Source organism: Procambarus clarkii, chromosome 35, assembly GCF_040958095.1.
Source record: "Procambarus clarkii isolate CNS0578487 chromosome 35, FALCON_Pclarkii_2.0, whole genome shotgun sequence".
Taxonomy (NCBI): Eukaryota; Metazoa; Arthropoda; class Malacostraca; order Decapoda; family Cambaridae; genus Procambarus; species Procambarus clarkii.
The window spans coordinates 41,050,237-41,059,450 of NC_091184.1; the positions used below are offsets into that span (position 1 = coordinate 41,050,237).

Sequence of the window (9,214 nt, forward strand, 5' to 3'; positions counted from 1 at the left end):
GACAAACAGGCTGGGCTACACCAGCCAGACAAACGTCTAGGACGAACAGGCTGGGCTACACCAGCCAGACGAACGTCTAGGTCGAACAGGCTGGGCTACACCAGCCAGACAAACGTCTAGGACGAACAGGCTGGGTTACACCAGCCAGACAAATTACAGGGACAAACAGGCTGTGCTACACCAGCCAGACTAACGTCTAGGAACGAACAGGCTGATCTACCCCAGCCAGGCAAAACGCCTAGATACGGACAAAACGAGCAACACCGGACGGACAAACAACTGGGACGAACAAGCAGGGCATCACCGTCCAGACAAACGTCTGAAGAAGAACATGCCGGACGACACCAGCTGACGCAAGTCAGCCAATAACAAGAAAGTGTTGGGCCTACCCACCGGGGCACCGCCGCCACAAGGGCGTCTCCTGCCCGAGGGCGAAAAGGGAGAAGGACAGGAAGGAAGCGAACACAGCCCAAGGCAAGCGCTCCTGGAGCTCCATGCCACGTGGGTGATGCCGTCCTTGGCATGGGCCCCTAGGGTCGGGCCCTAGGGACAAAGACAACTAAAAACCCGGCCAGGAGGCGTCGCCACCAGGGTGACGCCAGGACGCTCGCAGGGAACCTGGCCGGTCACGCACGTCCAAGTGCATCACGAACCCTGGCCCCTAGGGCCAAGCCAAGAGGGCGCAACAAACCAGGTTCCGGGGAAAACGCCTGGGACGGGGAAGGAAACGAAGGGCATCCTTGGGGCGAGTGCATCACCGAGCTCAAAGCCACGTGGGCGCCGCCTACCGGGCTTGGGCCCCAGGGCTCAGAACCCCGGAAACCGCCGCGTGGCGTCGCCACAGAGGGCGATGCCAGACCACAGAAGGAGCCTGGCCGCGCACGCACGGCCAGGCGCGGGCGAAACATGGCCCCTAGGGCAAGCCTAGGGGCACAGCAAACCGGGGAGGGCACACCTGGGACGAATGGTCCACCGAGCACGCAATAGGGCCGGGCCCCAGGGCACAGGACCACCGAAACCAGGCCACATGAAGTCGCCGCAGATAACCAGCGCACCAGTCCCGACCTGGAGGAACGCCAGCAACCCCAGGGAGGCAAGCAGGCGGAAGGCCCTAGGGAACTAGCTAAGCGGAACGAACGGGCCGCGAGGGACGGCGCAAACACACGCCAGCACTGGGGGTAGTCCTGACTAACTTGTACAGGAAACTCTCTTACCTTAGGGTTTGCTGGGTAGGGCAGGGGGCCCCTGCGGTACCGGCCTGGGATGTGGAAGGCCCCAAAGGATCGGAGAATATCAGTTGTGGGACCATAGTAGCGGAGAGGGAGTCCGATTGCTTGAGCAATCCCGTGTACACAGTAAACAAAACGTAGAAGTGGTAAGGCCAACCAAACCAAACCATAACCAAATAAAACTCTACAAGGATGGGGATATACCGTCAACTGATTTAGAAATGGCAAATGAATTTAATAGTTTCTTTTCATCGGTTGGTGCTAATCTTGCCAGTAAAATCCCACAGACTCAGACACATATTAACACATATCTCTCAGGCAGCTATCCAAACTCTCTTCTCCTTTCACCAATCAGCCCGGCAGATGTTGTGTCCATCATACACTCTCTAAAAACCAAGGCAGGGAACACCAGTGAAATTCCGTCCATTGTGTACAAGAGAGCCTCCCATGCCCTTGCCCCACCCATAGCACTACTGTTCAACAAATCTATAGAGTGTCACACCTTCCCTGATATCCTCAAAAAAGCAAGAGTAACGCCAGTCCATAAAGGAGGCAATCCGGCGGACATAAACAATTATAGACCAATATCAAATCTACCCATTCTATCAAAAATATTTGAAAAAATTATTTGCAAACAGCTCTATTCCTACCTCGTAAAATTCGACATACTCAGCCCCTGCCAGTTTGGCTTCCGGTCCCAAAAGAGTACCAATGATGCAATCATTAGTCTCCTTGACATTATCTACTCAGCCCTTGACAAAAATGAGTTTCCGATTGGACTCTTCATTGACCTAAGAAAAGCCTTTGATACTGTTAATCACAACTACCTCTTACTTAAACTCCAGCATTATGGAATCCGAGGCCTTGCCCTTGACTACATCCGATCCTATCTTAGTGACAGACACCAATATGTAACCATCAATGATACAACTTCTTCCACTCTACCAATTACCGTTGGAGTGCCACAGGGCAGCATCTTAGGACCTCTTCTATTTCTTATATATATAAACGATCTGCCTAATGTCTCTAATATTCTCAAACCTATATTGTTTGCTGACGATACTACCCTTATCTACTCAAACCTCAACCCACATACACTAAATAATGTTGTGAATAATGAATTAAAAAAAGTCCACTTATGGATGTCAACGAACAAACTAACATTAAACATCGAAAAGACTTACTACATCTTATTTGGAAGCAAATCATCAAATGCAATTCAGCTACAGATAGACAACATTAACATCAGTAATAAAAATGATGGCAAGTTTCTTGGCCTATTCCTAGACAAGAGACTCAACTTCAGCACCCACATTCAACACATAACTAAGAAAGTCTCTAAGACAGTTGGTATACTCTCCAAAATCAGATATTATGTTCCTAACTCTGCTCTCCTCTCACTATATTATGCACTAATCTACCCCTATCTTAATTATGGTATCTGTGCATGGGGGTCTACCACTGCAAACCACCTTAAGCCCATCATCACACAGCAAAAATCTGCTATCAGAATAATAACTAACTCTGCTTTCAGACAACACTCAGCTCCCTTGTTTAAATCTCTAAACTTGCTAAATATTAACTCCCTCCACACATTCTCTTGTGTCAACTACATTTACAAAACCCTGTTCTTAAATGCAAACCATGCTCTTAAACTCTCCCTGGACAGATGTAATAGGACCCATTATCACCACACCAGAAATAAATATCTCTTTGATATCCCCAGGGTCAAACTTAATCTGTGTAAACACTCTATGCAAATTAAGGGACCTAGTCTATGGAACTCACTCCCTAGTGAATTGAAAAACTGTAAAACTTTTGCCTTATTTAAAAGCAAAACCAAAAAGTACCTAACTTCATCTATTTAGTTTCCTACACTGAGCTTTAAATTTGCTCTGTACCTAGTGGTACCCAATCTCCTAATTTTTATGTAATATCAAACAACCTTATCATTGTGTTCATTGCTGTCTTCTTTTATGTGCTAGCCATATGCTGTATTGTGACTACCAATTTTTATCAACTACCATTCAAGCTGTCATTGCAATCAATCTTATATTGTTTCTGCTGTATTGTGCCTACCAATTTGTTGTCAACTACCATTTTAAGCTGTCATTGCAATCAATCATAGCTACCTATGTGCTTTAATATACTGTACCTATAATTTTCTCTCATCTTTTTTTTTTTTTTTTCATTCCATGTAATCTGTTATCATTTTTTTGTCTATAAATTTTGCAAGTATTTACCTCCTTAAAATTTTCTTAGATTAAGGACCTGCCCGAAACGCTGCGCGTGCTAGTGGCTTTACAAGACTGTAATTACCATAATTGTATCCTCACATTCCTTATGTACATTCTTGTATATGCATAAATAAATAAATAAATAAATAAATAAATAAATAAATAAGGGTACTGGCCCACGTGTCGATGAGGCGTGGTGCTGAGCGTGGAGCCGCTTCGTGAATCTTGGACCTGGTCGGGAGAGGGAGTGAGAGCGGGACCTGACTTCCCGCGCCTTTTATGCCACCCAGGCTGGCCGCACCACGCCTGCGGGACGCGATGCGCAATTGTCTCTTCCTTCCCCCGTCAGAAACTCCACTGCCTTTCGTCAAAAGGCAGTGGGCCATTTCAGGGAAAACTTGCAAGTACAATTCGTATACAAGAGGGGCAACAAGAGCCAGAGGATGTCTACTAAGAAAATATATAAGTCTTTATCCTCACACTCTTGATATATGGTCTTCTCTGGTCTCTTTATTTTCTCTCCTCACAAATGTCCCTTTTTTTTATTTCTTTTACGTTTCTCTCCTGTTTTTCTTGTCTTTTAATCTCTCCTTTCCTCCTCTCTTCTAACACCTCTCGTTTCCTGTCTCTTCTAGCTTCTCTCTTCCTTTACTTTTTATATTTGTGGTATTCATTTATGTCATTTTTATCTTGTATATTTTTCTTGTATCTTTTTCTTATCTTGTGTTTCTCTTCCCCTTCTCTTCAATGATTTCTCATTTCTCTCCTCTCTCTGTTGTTTCTGTTCTGTCTTCTCTCTCCTTGCCTTAATTTTGTTCTGTCTCCTCTTTTGTTGTGTGTGTGTCTTTCTGTCTCTGTCTGTCTCTCTCTCTCTCTCTCTCTCTCTCTCTCTCTCTCTCTCTCTCTCTCTCTCTCTCTCTCTCTGGCTCTCTTGCTCTCTCTCTGGCTCTCTCTCTGGCTCTCTCTCTCTCTCTCTCTCTCTCTCTCTCTCTCTCTCTCTCTCTCTCTCTCTCTCTGGCTCTCTCTCTCTCTCTTCCTGGCTCTCTCTCTCTCTGGCTCTGGCTCTCTCTCTCTCTGGCTCTGGCTCTCTCTCTCTCTCTCTCTCTCTGGCTCTGGCTCTCTCTCTCTCTCTCTCTCTCTGGCTCTCTCTTTCTCTCTGGCTCTCCCTCTCTCTCTCTGGCTCTGGCTCTCTCTCTCTCTCTCTGGCTCTGGCTCTCTCTCTCTCTCTCTCTCTGGCTCTGGCTCTCTCTCTCTCTCTCTCTCTGGCTCTCTCTTTCTCTCTGGCTCTCCCTCTCTCTCTCTGGCTCTCTCTCTCTCTCTCTGGCTCTGGCTCTCTCTCTCTCTCTCTCTCTCTCTCTCTCTCTCTCTCTCTCTCTCTCTCTCTCTCTCTCTCTCTCTCTCTGGCTCTCTCGCTCTCTCTGGCTCTCGCTCTCTCTGGCTCTCTCTCTCTCTCTCTCTCTGGCTCTCTCTCTCTCTCTCTCTCTGGCTCTCTCTCTCTCTCTCTCTCTGGCTCTCTCTCTCTCTCTCTGGCTCTCTCTCTCTCTCTCTGTCTCTCTCTCTCTCTCTCTGGCTCTCTCTCTCTCTCTGGCTCTCTCTCTCTCTCTCTCTCTGGCTCTCTCTCTCTCTCTCTCTGGCTCTCTCTCTCTCTCTCTCTCTGGCTCTGGCTCTCTCTCTCTCTGGCTCTGGCTCTCTCTCTCTCTCTCTCTCTAGCTCTCTCTCTCTCTCTCTCTGGCTCTCTCTTTCTCTCTTGCTCTCTCTCTCTTGCTCTCTCTCTCTCTCTCTGGCTCTGTCTCTGTCTCTGTCTCTCTCTCTCTCTCTCTCTGGCTCTCTCTCTCTCTCTGGCTCTCTCTCTCTCTCTGGCTCTCTCGCTCTCTCTGGCTCTCTCGCTCTCTCTGGCTCTCTCTCTCTCTCTCTCTCTCTCTCTCTCTCTGGCTCTCTCTCTGGCTCTGGCTCTCTCTCTCTCTCTGGCTCTGGCTCTCTCTCTGGCTCTCTCTCTCTCTCTGGCTCTCTCTCTGGCTCTGACTCTCTCTCTGGCTCTGACTCTCTCTCTCTCTGGCTCTGTGGCACTCTCTCTCTGGCTCTGGGTCTCTCTCTCTGGCTCTCATATTTCATTTGATTTAAAAATGTCTGAGATTTTTACTTAATCTAAGTTATATTGCATGGTGCTAATATGAATATTATACATGACTGTTTTTTCTTTTCTTTCTTTCTCTCTTTCTCCCTTTCTTTCTTTCTTTTTCTTTCCTTCTTTCTCTTTCTTTCCTTCTCTCTCTTTTTCTTTCTCTTTCTACATGAATATTATACTTGACTGTGTTTACATTCACTTGTAGATTTTTATTTTTAGTTAATTAGTCCTAAACTTTTGATTAATAGATTTTTATTATTAGTCATAGAAAAACTATAGTGTTATATGTATACTCGGAAAATTTTACTTGTTTTAGTTTTAAGTAACAATAACTGCTTGTAACGTCAGACTGATCTCAGCATGACATGAATCACAGGCTGCTTGATCACAAAATCTATTGTGTTCACATATTCCATACATAGATTTTTATAGATTTTTAAATTTTTACTTTTATATTCTGTTATAGATATAGTCTATATATTTCGAGCTATTACATATATTTTGTTGTATTACTCATTCTTAATTAAAAAAATATAATATTTTAATTCTCTTTTTGTACCCTATTTATTTGTAATTTACACATACATATATAGGATGTCCATTTCTTTCTCAGATATGTCTTCTTTCTTTCTCTCCCCTTTCTATTTCAGATATGAATTAAAAAATTATTATACCCTAATTTACCCTAAACGTTTTAATGTAGGTAATTAAAAGATCATAAAAAAGTTTTTAGAAATGTTAATTATTTACGTTCTAAGGTTGTATATAAAAGTTCTCAAAAAACCTTTTCTAAACGTAATTATAAACGTGCTGAAAACAATGAAATGTCGTTTTTAGGATGTTTTAAAAACATGAAAATGTTTGCTGGGATTGCTGTGGGATACTCAACTAATTTTCTTTCACTTTTGAGAATATTATTGCTAGGCTAGCCATTCTCCCTTGATTAGTACTGTTTTAATAACCATTCCATCCCTTGAACATTACAGTTTTACGCTATCCAAACCATACCGTGCACGTTACTGTTTAACCTACCATCCTATCCCTTGATTAATCCCGCTTTAAGCTACCAAATCTTCCTATGATTACCACTGTTTCTTTTATTTGTTCAGCTTATATGCAAGTACATTATATTACGGTCTTATTCTATTATTAGAATATAATATTCCCCTCCCGTTCTCACTGTTCTGTTCTACTCCTCCAGGGTAGGCGCATGCCGTAGAGCGGTCTGTCGGTTTGGGTGAGCTACGCCATGTTATCATGTATTTAAGTTCCCTAAATTAATTTATTACTTTGTTCAGCTTTCAGTTATGCCTTGTATTTACTTACTATTCCTGTTGCAGCGTTAAGGCAGTGTCCATTACCGTGGGATATGCAAATAATTTTGTTTTCACTTTTGAGACTATTATTGTTTTACTCTAGACCATCTATTCCATGAATAAGTACTGTTTAATTAACCAATCTATCCCATGAACATTACAGTTTTAATCTATCCAAACTATTCCATGCATATATTACTGTTCAACCTAACCATCCTATACCTTGTATAGTCCTGCTTTAATCTACCCAAATTATCCATGATTATCACTGTTTACTCTTTTATTTGTTCAGCTTAAATACAAGTATATTATATCTTTTATTTGTTCAGCTTAAATACAAGTATATTATAATACGGTCTTAAGCTATTTACTTGTTCAGTTTCAGTTTGTCTTGTATTTACTCCGCTATTTATTCTCTGTTTTCTAGTACTGCTTAAGCCTCCTGCCTTTCTTACTGTTTTGGCCTCGCTATGTTATTTATATTATTTAAGTTTCTAAGATTAATTTGTTACATAGTCCAGCTTCAGTTATGCCCGGTATTTACTTAATAACACTGTTGCAGTGTTAAAGCAGTGTACATTTCTAGTGGGATACTCAAATAATTTTGCTTTTCACTTTTGAGATTATTATTGTTTGAATTCTTCCAAACTATACCACGAATAATACTGTCTTAATATAAACAAACTATACAATGAATAATACGGTCTTATTATAACCAAACTATACCATGAATAATACTGTTCAATCTATACATGAATATTACTCTCTTAATCTATTTTAACTGCTCAGATTTTATTACATTGGCTTTTATTACGATAGCATTGGCTATGTCCGGTATTCTCAATCACTATGGACACTTAACTTTACCTTGCTTTTGTCTACTTGTGTATGTGACGGTTGCTGGTGCGGCAGCTGGGTCTCCCTGCCTGTTTTTTTTTTCCCCCCGTTAGACCTGCCGATGCTTACTTTTTTCATTTTCCGCAGTGGCGAGAAGCCGGATCACGCAGCAACTGCAACACGGAAGAGGGCTCGGGCGACGTCGTGCGAGGACAACAGCACAGTGGTGTGAGGACGCAGCCGGCCTGGGCCAGGACAAAACCCGCCCGCTTCGCCTCCCCCTCCTTGGGGGCCTCCTCGGGCGGCTCTGATGTGGACGGCGACCACACTTCCCAGAGCAAAGTGTGGCACACTTCCCAGAGCGACCAAAGCTTCCCAGAGCTGCCGGCAAAGCGGCGGGTGGCACAGCGTCGCAGCCTCCACCTTTTTCGGCCGACGATTGGACGACGCTACAGGCGCCCATCGCGCAGGCTCGGGGGCCCTCTCATGTCACAAGCCTTCTGGGCATGGGAACCACCGAGGCCGACCCTGCCGCGGCTGCTACAGCCGCCCTGCCCCCCACCTTCACCGATCATCGCCCACGGGCCAGGGCCAGGGGGCATAAGTCGAGGCGACGTGCGAGCTCCTCCAGTCTGTCCTCCTTCCTTCCTAGTTTGGTAGCGTAGTTGCTCTGCCACCCTGAGGTTTCCCTCGCGGCCAGCGGGCACTCGCCCTTCGGGGGGGGGGGGGGTCCTGCCTGCTGGCCTGCGGGGTGGGGGTGCAGCGCCCGTCCCAAGTGTTCCGCTGTCCGCAGCTACTACTTTGACTTTACAGCCATTCAACTATAGTAAGCCCTACCTTGTCAGGTAATTCCTTCCTTGGCGGCTCGGCCTCTGGCCTGGGGTTAATTTCTTCTCCAAATACATATCAGGCTTCCCCAGTCACTATGTATTTTCTGCCGCCTGATTATTCTCCAGCTAGGGTTTCCCTTATGTTATGTTGTTCACTTTGGTGTCCTATTATACTTAGAATTAGATTTGTTACATTCGCCTCACTGCTAATTCTAGACATTAGGACATTAGGTTTCTGCAGAGTTTGTTACTAGGCTATAAGATTACGTTTTTACTACGGGTGTACAATTTAAGATGCTTCGTGTACTTTGAGTTAGCCACGGCTATGTTATACATTTGTTAAGTCCTATTTAAAAGCCTGTTTTACTTCTGCAGAATTATTTATCATGTCAATAAAAATTACGCCCCCATGACTTGATGTCTTCCTTCCCCTGATCAGAAAATAAATTTCTGGTAAATTTAGAGTGATAAATTTCTATAGTAATATAAATTTAAATTTCATATTAACTTGACTGACAGCTATATATGCCAATCGGCCTTCAATATACTCTTCGGTGAAATATTTATAATCAGGAGTAGAACTCATAAATAGGCCTAAACAAAAAATAAAAAATGGACATCAGTTTGCATATGAATCTGA

At 44.0% G+C, this 9,214-nt stretch overlaps 1 long non-coding RNA gene across 1 annotated transcript in view; it reads left to right on the forward strand.

Moving 5' to 3' along the window:
• Window positions 1–8,076, forward strand: part of LOC138371466 (uncharacterized) — a 66,520-nt gene extending 58,444 nt beyond the window's left edge. The window contains exon 3 of the long non-coding RNA XR_011230504.1: window positions 7,892–8,076. This is a non-coding gene — a long non-coding RNA (uncharacterized lncRNA). The remainder of the gene's footprint in view (window positions 1–7,891) is intronic.
• Window positions 8,077–9,214: the final 1,138 nt, after the last annotated feature.